Raw genomic sequence first — 14,036 nt, forward strand, 5'->3', positions numbered from 1 at the left:
ACCTTAATCTAAAGAGTTTGCCTACTACCAAAACGTTCTCTGCCCAGGTTGTATTCACTGCCAACCAATTGTTGCTTTCCACCTTTGATTGAAGTGGTTAATCTAGATCATGTTCATTCAATGCCTAGGAAACATGGACCAACCCCAATTTGTGATTCAACACCACACCTCCCCAGCTACCCTCTAAATGCAGCCATTATATCGGAGTTAACAAAACAGCAAGCCAGTTAGCCTCCCAGACAGTTTGTGGGTATTGAAGAGAGCGAGGAAGACTACATCATCCACACCAACTCTGTTAACCACCTCTACTGTTACACACCCATGTCCCTACACAGAGATCACTTCTCTTAAACTCTTAAATCGATGCCTCTGATTTCACAAGTGTGAGAAACTGTGTGCAATGCAATCCCCCTTCTTCACTAATAATACTTACCCTACTGTCTCAATAGACTCTGCTTCAGTCAGAACATGAAAACAAACACATCCATAAATGAACTGTGAACGATATGCACCTAAACTTTAAGAAGTCAACAACACACTGCCACACTGAACCAAATATCTGATAAGATGATCGAAACATAATGCGCTGAAAACTGACGACGGCAAAAGTTGAGAAATAAAAGGAAACCATGAGACTCACATCAGTGGAAATGACATACCTGAGGCGATAAAGACTAGCACATACACACCCCAGGAGGACCAAAAGAGGAATGCAGAGGAAGACAGGGAGGAAGAACGCAACCAACACACTGGCTGACAGGCAGGAACTGCTAATCTTAACTACCATCAGAGACTGGTAATGAGAGACTGAGATGGGAGGGAGGGAAGAGGGGAGGCGTCACTTTGGTGGCAGCGGGAGGATTAGGTTTACCCCTAGCAATGCAAGTTTGAAGTTTCAGTCTTCTTGGCTCTCTGAAGGCTGAGGTAATAACTCACACGACTGCTGCAGAGAACAGTCGACTAACTAGGCAAGTAGAGCCAACTCGACAACTTATTACGACAAAGCCTGGGAAAAACAACGTTGTGAAAAAGTTGTGAAAGTGCTGGAAGATATGTTGTGAAAGAGGGGAGGAGGGGTAGAAAAGAAAGACCCTTATTAGAGTGCCGTACCCACAGAGGGAGTGGTGTGAGAGGGGTAATTCAATTGAGCCTTTCTTCACTCTGTCTCTTGTTCTGTCGGTCTCAAGGTTCAGTCCAAGTGCACTTGACTTCAGTGACCAAGTCATTTAATAACATAACACACTCCCTCATCAGTACAGAGAGGCTGAGACAGACAGAGTATCCCATGGCACAAGGAATCATGGATGCCAGTGGTGATCTGTCACGACTTCCTCCGAAGCTGCCTCCTCTCCTTGTTCGGGCAGGCTTCGGCGTTCGTCATCACCGGCCTTCTAGCCACTGCCGCTCATCATCTCATTTGTTTTGTCTTGTTTATTACACACACCTGGTTCATATCCCCTCATCAGTACATGTATAAGTATACCATCTGCCCCCCTTGTCTATGTGTGTGATTGTTTATCATGGAGGTTACATTAGCTCGGTGGAGCTACATTGTATTTTATATCGCCAGGATATTCACCCGTGCCTTGTTTTAAGCATTGCTGCGTACCGCTGTCTTACCGAATAAACCATTTATTTTGTGATTTACCCTCCTGCGCCTGACTCTGTCCAAATCACCCGCCACAGAATCACACACCCAACAACATGGAGTCAGCAGGAAACGGGAATACAGTGGCTTACGATAGAAAAATGCCAAGGGTGGTGAATACTATTTTGTTGCCTTACAACCTGGAATTAAAATTGATTTTTGGGGGGGTTTGTATCATTTGATTTACACAACATGCCTACCATTTTGAAGATGGATTTTTTTTTTGTTGGGGTGAAACAAACAAGAAATAAGCCAAAAGAAACTGCAAACTTGAGCGTGCATAACTATTCACCCCCCCAAATGTAATACTTTGTAGACATTTACATTTTTACATTTTATTCATTTAGCAGAGGCTCTTATCCAGAGCGACTTACAGTTAGTGAGTGCATACATTTTGCATACATACAATTGCCACCTTTTGCAGCAATTACAGCTGCAAGTCTCTTGGGAAATGTCTCTATAAGCTTGGCACATCTAGCCACTGGGATTTTTGCCCATTCTTCAAGGCAAAACTGCTCCAGCTCCTTCAAGTTGGATGGGTTCCGCTGGTGTACAGCAATCTTTAAGTCATACCACAGACTCTCAATTGGATTGAGGTCTGGGCTTTGACTAGGCCATTCCAAGACATTTAAATGTTTCCCCTTAAAACAACTCTTGTTGCTTTAGCATTATGCTTAGGGTCATTGTCCTGCTGGAAGGTGAACCTCCGTCCCAGTCTCAAATCTTTGGAAGACTGAAACAGTGTTCCCTTAAGAATTTCCCTGTATTTAGCGCCATCCATCATTCCTTCAATTCTGACCAGTTTCCCAGTCCCTGCTGATGAAAAACATCCCCACAGCATGATGCTGCCACCACCATGCTTCACGGATGGTGTTCTCGGGGTGATAAGAGGTGTTGGGTTTGCGCCAGACATAGCGTTTTCCTTGATGGCCAAAAAGCTCAATTTTAGTCTCATCTGACCAGAGTACCTTCTTCCATATGTTTGGGGAGTCTCCCACATGGCTTTTGCTTATTTTTTTCTTTAAGCAATGGCTTTTTTCTGGCCTCTCTGATTAATGCCCTCCTTGCGTGGTCCGTGAGTTTTGGTGGGCGGTCCTCTCTTGGCAGGTTTGTTGTGGTGCCATATTATTTCCATTTTTTAATAATGGATTTAATGGTGCTCCGTGGGATGTTCAAAGTGTCCGATATTTTTTATAACCCAACCCTGATCTGTAGTTCTCCACAACTTTGTCCCTGACCTGTTTGGAGAGCTCCTTGGTCTTCATGGTGTCGCTTCCTTGGTGGTGGCCTTTGCTTAGTGGTGTTGCAGACTCTGGGGCCTTTAAGAACAGGTGTATATATACTGAGATCATATGACAGATCATGTGCCACTTAGTTAAATAAAGTCCACCTGTGTGCAATCTAATTATGTGAATGTCCATTACATGAAATCCAAATAAAAATCCATTTAAATTACAGGTTGTAATGCAACAAAATAGGAAAAACACCAAGGGGGATGAATACTTTTGCAAGGCACTGTATATGCCTGGAGTTGTGGAGCGGGTCCGGGAGCATTCCAACATGCTAGCCAGCTTGGGCGAAGCGATGGATCGGGTTCTCCAGGTCGTCCAACACCTGGAGAGGACCCGACCCGTCGGGACCAGCTGAGCGACCGGATCCAGCCACCCACACCCCAGCACCCAGAGGGATTCACCTATCCCGACCGAGGGAGTACGACGGGACAGCGGCCCGCTGCCAGGGATTCCTCCTGCAGCTGGACCTCTATTTTTCAAACATCAGCCCGGCTCCCTCGGGTGGAACGAGCGGGCCCTCATCGACCACTTCCGGTGCAGCCTGCGGGAGGACGTCCGAAGGGAGCTAGCCTGCCGGGATACCACGTTGACTTTCAACCAGCTGGTGGACATGGCCATCCAGTTGGACAACCTGCTGGCTTCCAGAGGACGTCCTGGAAGGGGCCTGCCCGTTTCACCCCCCTGCAACCCGGATTACTTGCCGATGGAGCTGGGTGAGGCAGCAATCCAGGAGAACGACAGATCCAGGTCACTCTTGCTCCGCCCTTTTGCCTTCTTCTCTAAGAAGCTCAGCACACCAGAGCAGAACTACGACATTGGTGATCGGGAGCTGTTGGCTGTTGTCAGAGCCCTGACCGCGTGGAGGCACTGGCTCGAGGGGGCGAAACACCCTTTCCTCGTCTGGACTGACCACCGTAACCTGGAGTACATCTGGGCAGCGAGGAGGCTGAACACTCGCCAGGCCAGGTGGGCCTTGTTCTTCACCCAGTTTGATTTCACGTTGTCATACGTACCAGGTACTAAGAACATGAAGGCAGACGCACTGTCACGGCTGTACGACACAGAGGAGAGGCCCATAGACAACACCCCCATACTCCCGGCCTCCTGCATTGTGGCGCTGGTAGTGTGGGCAGTGCACGTGGACATAGAGCGGGCGTTACGCACAGAGCCATCTCCACCTCAGTGCCCAGCTGGGCTGCGGTACGTGCCGTCTCTTGTCCGCGATCGTCTGATCAATTGGGCACACACGTCCCCCTCCTCTGGTCACCCAGGCATCGGCCGTACAGTGTGCTGCCTGACCGGGAAGTACTGGTGGCCTACATTTCTTTACATTTGAGTCATTTAGCAGACGCTCTTATCCAGAGCGACTTACAGTTAGTGAGTGCATACATGCCTACCTTGGCTAAGGACGTGACGGTGTATGTCTCCTCCTGCTTGGTGTGCGCCCAGAGTAAGGCACCTAGGCACCACCCAGCGGGTAAATTACATCCCTTACCAGTTCCATAACGGCCATGGTCTCACTTGTCAATTGACTTTCTCACTGATCTTCCCCTCTATCAGGGTAACACCACCATCCTGGTCGTTGTGGACCGCTTTTCTAAAGCCTGCCGCCTCCTTCCTCTGCTCGGTCTCCCCACGGCTCTGCAAACAGCGGAAGCACTGTTTACTCACGTCTTCTGGCACTACAGGGTGCCAGAGGACATAGTGTCTGACCGGGGTGCCCAGTTTATATCCAGGGTCTGGAAGGCGTTCATGTAACGTCTGGGGGTCTCGGTCAGCCTGACCTCTGGGTTTCACCCCAAGTCTAATGGGCAGGTGGAACGGGTAAATCAGGATGTGGGTAGGTTCCTGCGGTCCTATTGCCAGGACCGGCCGGGGGAGTGGTCGGTGTTCTTGCCATGGGCCGAATATGCCCAGAACTCTCTCCGCCACTCCTCCACTAACCAAACTCCCTTTCAATGTGTCTTAGGGTATCAGCCGGTTCTGGCACCGTGGCATCAGAGCCAGACTGAAGCTCCTGCGGTGGACGACTGGTTTCGGCGCGCAGAGGAGACGTGGAACGCTGCCCATGTCCACCTCCAGTGCGTTGTGCGTCGCCTGAAAGCCGACGCTGACCGCCACCGTAGTGAGGCCCCGGTGACCTGGTGATCATGTCTGGCTCTCGACCCGGAATCTGCCCCTCCGCCTGCCCTGCTGGAAGCTGAGCCCGCGGTTTGTGGGGCCGTTCAAAGTCCTGAGGAGAATAAATGAGGTTACGTTTAGGTTACTACTCCCTCCTGATTACCGTATTAACCCCTCGTTCCATGTGTCTCTCCTCAGGCCGGTGGTGGCTGGTCCGCTCCAGTAGTCTGAGGTGCGGGAGGTCCCTCCGCCCCCTCTGGACATCGAGGGGGCCCCGGCGTACTCCGTCCGTTCCATCCTGGATTGGAGGCGTCAGGTGGGGGGCCCTTCAGTACCTCGTGGAGTGGGAGGGGAACGGTCCGGAGGAGCGGTGCAGGGTCCCGGTGAGGGATGTCCTCGATCCGTCGCTGTTGCGGGATTTCCACCGTCGCCATCCGGCTCGCTCTGCTCCGCGTCCCCCTGGCCGTCCCCGAGGCCGGTGTCGGCGCGGGAGGGGGGGGGGGGGGTGGGTGGTACTGTCACGAAGCTGCCTCCTCTCCTTGTTCGGGCATGCTTCTGCGTTCTTCGTCACAGTATAAATATTCCCTCCGCCCCCCTGGTCTTTGTGTGTGATTGTTTATCGTGGAGGTTACATTAGCTCAGTGGAGCTACATTGTATTTTGTATCGCCTTGTTTTCTCCAGTGCGTCGTATTTAACATCATTAGCATGCCAGATAACGACAGGGTTTCCGAAGCAGAGGGGTTTGCTCACCAACTCTGAGACAGTGTAGACATTCCAGAGGATTTGATTCTGGATACAGTAGAGCCGGGTGTTTATTCAACTACAGCCAGATACTCCCTCTCAGGGGTAGACAGTCTAACAACAAACCAACTGCCCAGAGGGAAGTGAGAGAAAAGTCAAAAACCTCAGCATCCAACAAAAACGCTCAAAGATCCATTACCTTTTATTTCCAGTAAAAGGGGTTTCTATAAGGTTTTTGTGGGGAAGGTTGTGTGCTAGTACACCTGCCAGCAAAGAAGTGGAAGAGGGACAGTCTTTTGGCCAACGCCAGCCTCCAGTTATTTTTTCTGGTAGTTCTCAGGGCTCAGAACATGAAGGAAACAGATTGCAACGAGTTGTGCAATACGGAGGCAGTTTTTATTTATTTATTGCTGTAGACATTAGCATTTGTGTGGAGGCCTACAAAAAGGCCTGTGTCAGTCCTCCCTGCCAAAGGATTGAGGGGAACATGCCATAACACATCAGCTCATAGCCAGCCATTCACATGGCTCTCTTCCAATATCCAAACTCAAATATCACTCAGAATGAAGCAAAGTACTCATATCCCTTGACTTATTCCACATTTAGTTGTGTTCCAGCTTGAATTTAAAATGGAGAAGAAAAAATATATAAATCTCACCTCACCCATCTACACACAATACCCCATAATGACAAAGTAAAAACATGTTTAGAAATGTTTGCAAATGTATTTAAAATTAAATACAAAAATATATAATTTACATAAGTATTCACACCCGAGTCAATACATGTTAGAATCACCTTTGGCAGCAATTACAGTTGAGTCTTTCTGTGTAAGTCTAAGAGCTTTGCACACCTGGATTGTACAAAATTCTTTAAGCTCTGTCAAGTTGGTTGTTGATCATTGCTAGATGTCCATTTTCAAGTCTTGCCATAGATGTTCAAGCAGATTTAAGTCAGAACTGTAACTACGCCACTCAGGAACATCCATTGTCATCTTGGTAAGAAACTCCAGTGTACAGTGCATTCGGAAAGTATTCACAGTGGTGGAAAAAGTACTCAATTGTCATACTTGAGTAAAAGTAAAGATACCTTAATAGAAAAAGACAAGTAAAAGTGAAAGTCACCCAGTAAAATATTACTTCAGTAAAAGTCTAAAAGTATTTGGTTTTAAATATACTTAAGTATCAAAAGTAAAAAGTATAAACCACTTCAAATTCCTTATATTAAGCAAACCAGATGGCACAATTCTTGTGACGGATAGCCAGGGGAACACTCCAAGACTGAGACATAATTTACAAACAAAGCACTTGTCTCCTGAGTGGCGCAGTGGTCTAAGACACTGCATCGCAGTGTTAACTGTGTCACTAGAGATCCTGGTTCGAATCCAGGCTCTGTCGCAGCCGGCCGCGACCGGGAGACTCATGGGCGGCGCACAATTGGCCCAGCGTCGTCCAGGGTAGGGGAGGGAATGGCCGGCAGGGATGTTGATAGAGCATGGCGTTTGCAACGCCAGGGTTGTGGGTTCGATTCCCACGGGGGGCCAGTATTAAAAAAAAAAAAAAAAAACTGTAAGTCGCTCTGGATAAGAGCGTCTGCTAAATGACTAAAATGTAAATGTAAATGTAAATGTTTAGTGAGTCCGACAGATCAGACGCAGTAGGGATGACCAGGGATGTTCTCTTGATAAGTGTGTGAATTGGACCATTTTCCTGTCAAAATGTAACAAGTACTTTTGGGTGTCAGGGAAAATGTATGGAGTAAACAATACATTATTTTCTTTAGGAATGTAGTGAAGTAAAAGTACGTACAAATATAAATAGAAAAGTAAAGTACAGCTACCCCAAAAAACTACTTAAGTAATACATTCAAGTATTTTTACACCACTGAGTATTCAGACCCTGTAACTTTTTCCACATTTTGTTACGTTACAGCCTTATTCTAAAATTTATTAAATAAATCATTTTCCTCATCAATCTACACACAACACATAATGACAAAGCGAAAACTGGTTTTAATAAAGTTTTGCAAATTTTAAAAACATTTCAAACAGAATACATAAGTATTCAGGCGCTTTGCTATGAGACTCAAAATTGAGCTCAGGTGCATCCTATTTCCACTGATCATCCTTGAGATGTTTCTACAACTTGATTGGAGTCCACCTGTGGTAAATTCAATTGATTGGACATGATTTGGAAAGGCACACCTGTCTATATAAGGTCCCACAGTTGACAGTGCATGTCAGAGCAAAAACCAAGCCATGAGGTCGAAGGAATTGTTCGTAGAGCTCAGAGACAGGATTGTGTCGAGGCACAGATCTGGGGATGGGTACCAAAACATTTCTGCAGCATTGAAGATCCCCAAGAACACAGTGGCCTCCATCATTCTTAAATAGAAGAAGTTTGGAACCACCAAGACTCTTCCTAGTGCTGGTCACCCGGCTAAACTGAGCAATCGGGGGAGAAGGGCCTTGGTCAGGGAGGTGATTGTGATTCTCTGGTCATTTTGACAGAGCTCCAGAGTTCCTCTGTAGAAATGGGAGAACCTTCCAGAAGGACAACAATCTCTGCAGCACTCCACCAATCAGGCCTTTATGGTAAAGTGGTCAGACGGAAGCCACTCCTCAGTAAACCGCACATGACTGCCCGCTTGGAGTTTGCCAAAAGGCACCTAAAGACTCTCAGACCATGAGAAACCATGAGATTCTCTGGTCTGATGAAACCAAGATTTAACTATTTGGCCTGAATGCCAAGCGTCACGTCTGGAGGAAACCTGGCTCCATCCCTACGGTGAAGCATGGTGGTGGCAGCATCATGCTGTGGGGATGTTTTTCAGCGGCAGGAACTGGTAGCCTAGTCAGGATCAAGGGAAAGATGAATGGAGGAAAGTACAGAGAGATCCTTGATGAAAACCTGCTCCAGAGCACTCAGGACCTCAGACTGGGGTGAAGGTTCACCTTCCAACAGGACAATGACCCTAAGCACACAGCAAAGACAATGCAGGAGTAGCTTCGGGACAAGTCTCTGAATGTCCTTGAGTGGCCAAGCCAGAGCCTGGACTTGAACATCTCTGGAGAGACCTGAAAATAGCTGTGCAGCAACGCTCCCCATCCAAGCGCTTGAGAGGATCTGCAGAGAAGAATGGGAGAAACTACCCAAATACAGGTGTGGCAAGCTTGTAGCGTCATACCCAAGAAGACTCGAGGCTGTAATCGCTGCCAAAGGTGCTTCAACAAAGTACTGAGTAAAGGGTCTGAATACTTATGTAAATGTGATATATACAGTGGGGGAAAAAGTATTTAGTCAGCCACCAATTGTGCAAGTTCTCCCACTTAAAAAGATGAGAGAGGCCTGTAATTTTCATCATAGGTACACGTCAACTATGACAGACAAAATGAGGGAAAACAAATCCAGAAAATCACATTGTAGGATTTTTTATGAATTTATTTGCAAATTATGGTGGAAAATAAGTATTTGGTCAATAACAAAAGTTTCTCAATACTTTGTTATATACCCTTTGTTGGCAATGACACAGGTCAAACGTTTTCTGTAAGTCTTCACAAGGTTTTCACACACTGTTGCTGGTATTTTGGCCCATTCCTCCATGCAGATCTCCTCTAGAGCAGTGATGTTTTGGGGCTGTCGCTGGGCAACACAGAAAATCTTTGGAGGGAGTTGAAAGTCTATGGGGTTGAGATCTGGAGACTGGCTAGGCCACTCCAGGACCTTGAAATGCTTCTTACGAAGCCACTCCTTTGTTGCCCGGGCGGTGTGTTTGGGATCATTGTCATGCTGAAAGACCCAGCCACGTTTCATCTTCAATGCCCTTGCTGATGGAAGGAGGTTTTCACTCAAAATCTCACGATACATGGCCCCATTCATTCTTTCCTTTACACGGATCAGTCGTCCTGGTCCCTTTGCAGAAAAACAGCCCCAAAGCATGATGTTTCCACCCCCATGATTCACAGTAGGTATGGTGTTCTTTGGATGCAACTCAGCATTCTTTGTCCTCCAAACACGACGAGTTGAGTTTTTACCAAAAAGTTCTATTTTGGTTTCATCTGACCATATGACATTCTCCCAATCCTCTTCTGGATCATCCAAATGCACTCTAGCAAACTTCAGACGGGCCTGGACATGTACTGGCTTAAGCAGGGGGACACATCTGGCACTGCAGGATTTGAGTCCCTGGCGGCGTAGTGTGTTACTGATGGTAGGCTTTGTTACTTTGGTCCCAGCTCTCTGCAGGTCATTCACTAGGTCCCCCCGTGTGGTTCTGGGATTTTTGCTCACCGTTCTTGTGATCATTTTGACCCCACGGGGTGAGATCTTGCGTGGAGCCCCAGATCGACGGAGATTATCAGTGGTCTTGTATGTCTTCCATTTCCTAATAATTGCTCCCACAGTTGATTTCTTTAAACCAAGCTGCTTACCTATTGCAGATTCAGTCTTCCCAGCCTGGTGCAGGTCTACAATTTTGTTTCTGGTGTCCTTTGACAGCTCTTTGGTCTTGGCCATAGTGGAGTTTGGAGTGTGACTGTTTGAGGTTGTGGACAGGTGTCTTTTATACTGATAACAAGTTCAAACAGGTGCCATTAATACAGGTAACGAGTGGAGGACAGAGGAGCCTCTTAAAGAAGAAGTTACAGGTCTGTGAGAGCCAGAAATCTTGCTTGTTTGCAGGTGACCAAATACTTATTTTCCACCATAATTTGCAAATAAATTCATAAAAAATCCTACAATGTGATTTTCTGGATTTTTTCCCTCAATTTGTCTGTCATAGTTGACGTGTACCTATGATGAAAATTACAGGCCTCTCTCATCTTTTTAAGTGGGAGAACTTGCACAATTGGTGGCTGACTAAATACTTTTTCCCCCCACTGTACAAAGAATGAGTCCATGCAATTTATTATATGACTTGTTAAGCAAATGTTTACTCCTGAACTCCAATGTCCACTTTGACACTATGGGGTATTGTGTGTAGGCCAGTGACACATTTTACATTTACGTCATTTAGCAGATCCAGAGCGACTTACAGGAGCAATTAGGGTTAAGTGCCTTGCTTAAGGGCACATCGACAGATTTTTCACCTAGTCGGCTCGGGGATTAGAACCAGCGACCTTTCGGTTACTGGCACAACGCTCTTACCCACTAAGCTACCTGCCACCCCACAAAATCACAAAATCACAATTTAATCTACTTTAAATTCAGACTAACACAGCAAATCTATTTAATCAATTTTGAATTCAGGCTGTAACACAACAAAATGTGGAAAAAGTCAAGGGGTGTGAATCCTTTCTGAAGGCACTGTATTGGGAATGAATTCGAAGCAATTCTTTATTTACACACTAGATGACTGATAGGGGGCGCTGTTTTGAAGCCACCGCACCTCCATTTTGGCACTCTCCCACCAGTGTAAAACATATTTTGGAAGCTATAGAAATGCATTTATTAATGTCGACATTTGTTTTTGCCTCTTTTATGCTATTACAGACACCTTAAAGCTTACTTTTAAATGATATTATGTGAGCTAAACATTAACATAAAAAAATATAAAAACATATTCCTTAAAGTATAATTTTTTGAAAGTACTAATGTTACTGTCCCCACTACAAAAAAAATTATACTTTAATACATTTAATTGAAATACTGTAGAATTCCATTAATTCCTATAGAGGACTGCTCCTTCTGGGGAGTGCCAGTATGGCCGACCGGTGGCTTCAAAGCCTCTCATTGCCAAATACATAGCATCATTGACTAAGTGTGCATATTGGATCATGGCCAAGGACCGTGCACTCCTGTCTGGAACTAAGCCCCTCAGTGGCCAGGAATGAAACTGCAGTAAAGTTAAAAGTACCCCGAATGAGGGAGTGTCTCCTCGAATCGCCTACAGCTGGGAGACAGCATTTCAACCTCTGCATACTAAACAAATCCTCTTCCCTTGAAAAAATGCTGACACCTTTGGAAGAGAACATCACGGATGGAATACATTTCATAAATGTAATACAGTAAAAAGATATGAGCCGTATTAGAGAACAAGTTCATAAACCAGTTGCCCAACAGACGGTAACTAGGGCGACTTGAGCCCCCGGGTAAGAGGTTGAGTGACCCCCTAGCTAAAATAAGAAGTCTAAAGCCCCTATATATATACACACCACCAGAGCTTTATGTACTTGGGTGAAGAGCATGACCAAACTGCAGGATCAGCAACCATAAAGAAGGTTCTAGGTTTTTCCTTGCAGTACATCATAACCAAATACTGAACAATAGGCCTACTACACCTGAATGAAGTGAAACCTGTAAGCCAAGATAGGTTAGTTGAAGGGTGCCACAACACAAAGAAAAGATAATTGAAAGAGATCGAGAGAGAGAGCTAGACCGTGGACTCCCTGTTCAAATTAACATTGAGTGTTTTTCTATTTATTACGATGCCGCCTTGAGCATAGAGTCACTTAGGATTCATTACCAGGCCAGACAGGGGAGAGAGAAAGAGTTAGAGACACAGAGCGAAAGAGAGAGGGGAGGCTCCTCCCTGGAGTGTAGAAGTGGGTTGGTGTGACTGTGGAGACTCCCTCCCTGTTCAAATTAACAATTAAAAAAAAGAAAAAAAAAAGGAAAACAAATATTTGTTGTTGTTGCTAGGTAGCGTTAGCAAGCGCTAGTAGGCTGTACCTGCGCCAAAACTCCGGTATTTTTATCCTACAGCTTGTTCTACATCTTCTTTTTAAATAGTGAGCCAACATGTTTTCAGCACTTTCAGCAGACATACAGTATATTGAGCAATATATTTAACATCAAATCGCAATAAAAACACTATCGCAATACATATCGTATTGGCACCTAAGTATCGTGATAATATCGTATCGTGAGGTCTCTGGCAATTCCCAGCCCCTAGTTATTAAGACGAGAAAAAAAAAAATGATCTCAGACAGGATATCCTGCCCACATAGCCAATTCTGCTATAGAAAATGGCCTTACATTTACATTTACATTTTAGTCATTTAGCAGATGCTCTTATCCAGAGCGACTTACAGTTAGTGAGTGCATACATGATTTATTTATTTTTCATACTGGCCCCCCGTGGGAAACGAACCCACAACCCTGGCGTTGCAAACGCCATGCTCTACCAACTGAGCTACATCCCTGCCGGCCATTCCCTCCCCTACCCTGGACGACGCTGGGCCAATTGTGCGCCGCCCCATGGGTCTCCCGGTCGCGGCCGGCTACGACAGAGCCTGGATTCGAACCAGGAACTCTAGTGGCACAGCTAGCACTGCGATGCAGTGCCTTAGACCACTGCGCCGCTCGGGAGTACACTTCCTCTTGGTAGGCTCTCAGTGCTACCCACTCAGGCCCCATTTTCTACCCACACAGCTAAAAAGAAGGCCTTTGCCAAGACACTGCCTATAGTCAATGTGTCTTCAATGAGCATGTCTTAAACAATGCCTTGCTTTTAGGCTACAATTAGCTAACAAAATCGCTTTGCCACTAACACAACAGACAAAACGCTCCATCGGAGCATGTCGTCAATTATACAATGTGTGGGTCTAATCCTGAATGCTGATTGGTTAAAACCGCATTCCAGCCGGTGTCTATGCCACAAGTTACCACAGGCTAAATCTATGACATTAAAATGCCTATTTACTCTGTTCCATATTACTGCGCAATCCACTGTCTCATCAGCCCAGCCAGGCAATTTATAAACTTGATCTCCACTATAAAAAGCATCTAGACATTATCTCACATTTCTTTTAGACTAACATTTCGTTTTCAACAGCGGAGATTTGTATAAACCTTGTCTGTCTCTCCGACATTTGCAACATTGTTTCAATATTCAAATTCGATCTCCAGCTGTCCCATAGTAATGAACGTGTCGGGACGAGACAGACAGGCAGGCAGCGTTTCTCAGCCAGTCGAAAATCATGAATCAGCTGGCATCATTTTTATGGATATATACAAAGAAATGTCAATTGAAAAAAGGTGAAACGAAGTGCAGCTAGTTTGCAGTCGTTCCAGCTCATTAGGTCATTGTTATGGATGTATTCAAATAAAAAACAGCTTAAATAAATGCAAATGCAGCTACTGTTGTTATTCTGGCTGCACTGTTTGACGTGACTTTAAGTTAGCCGTAGTTGGCTAGCTAGCAAGCAAGGGATAAGAACGTTGCCAGCCAGTATGGCAATGGAACATTTAGAACGAACTAACGACTGGGTCGCATCCATAGATACAGAACAAAA

The 14,036-nt window shown here is 45.8% G+C and overlaps 1 protein-coding gene across 1 annotated transcript in view; it reads right to left on the reverse strand.

Annotated features, from left to right (window-relative positions):
• The window catches only part of LOC311138409 (paxillin-like), a 50,124-nt gene that overhangs the window by 18,746 nt on the left and 17,342 nt on the right, over positions 1-14,036 (reverse strand). The gene's annotated exons all lie outside the window — the stretch shown is intronic.

Source organism: Coregonus lavaretus (genome assembly GCF_964263955.1).
Source record: "Coregonus lavaretus genome assembly, chromosome: 12".
Lineage (NCBI taxonomy): Eukaryota > Metazoa > Chordata > Actinopteri > Salmoniformes > Salmonidae > Coregonus > Coregonus lavaretus.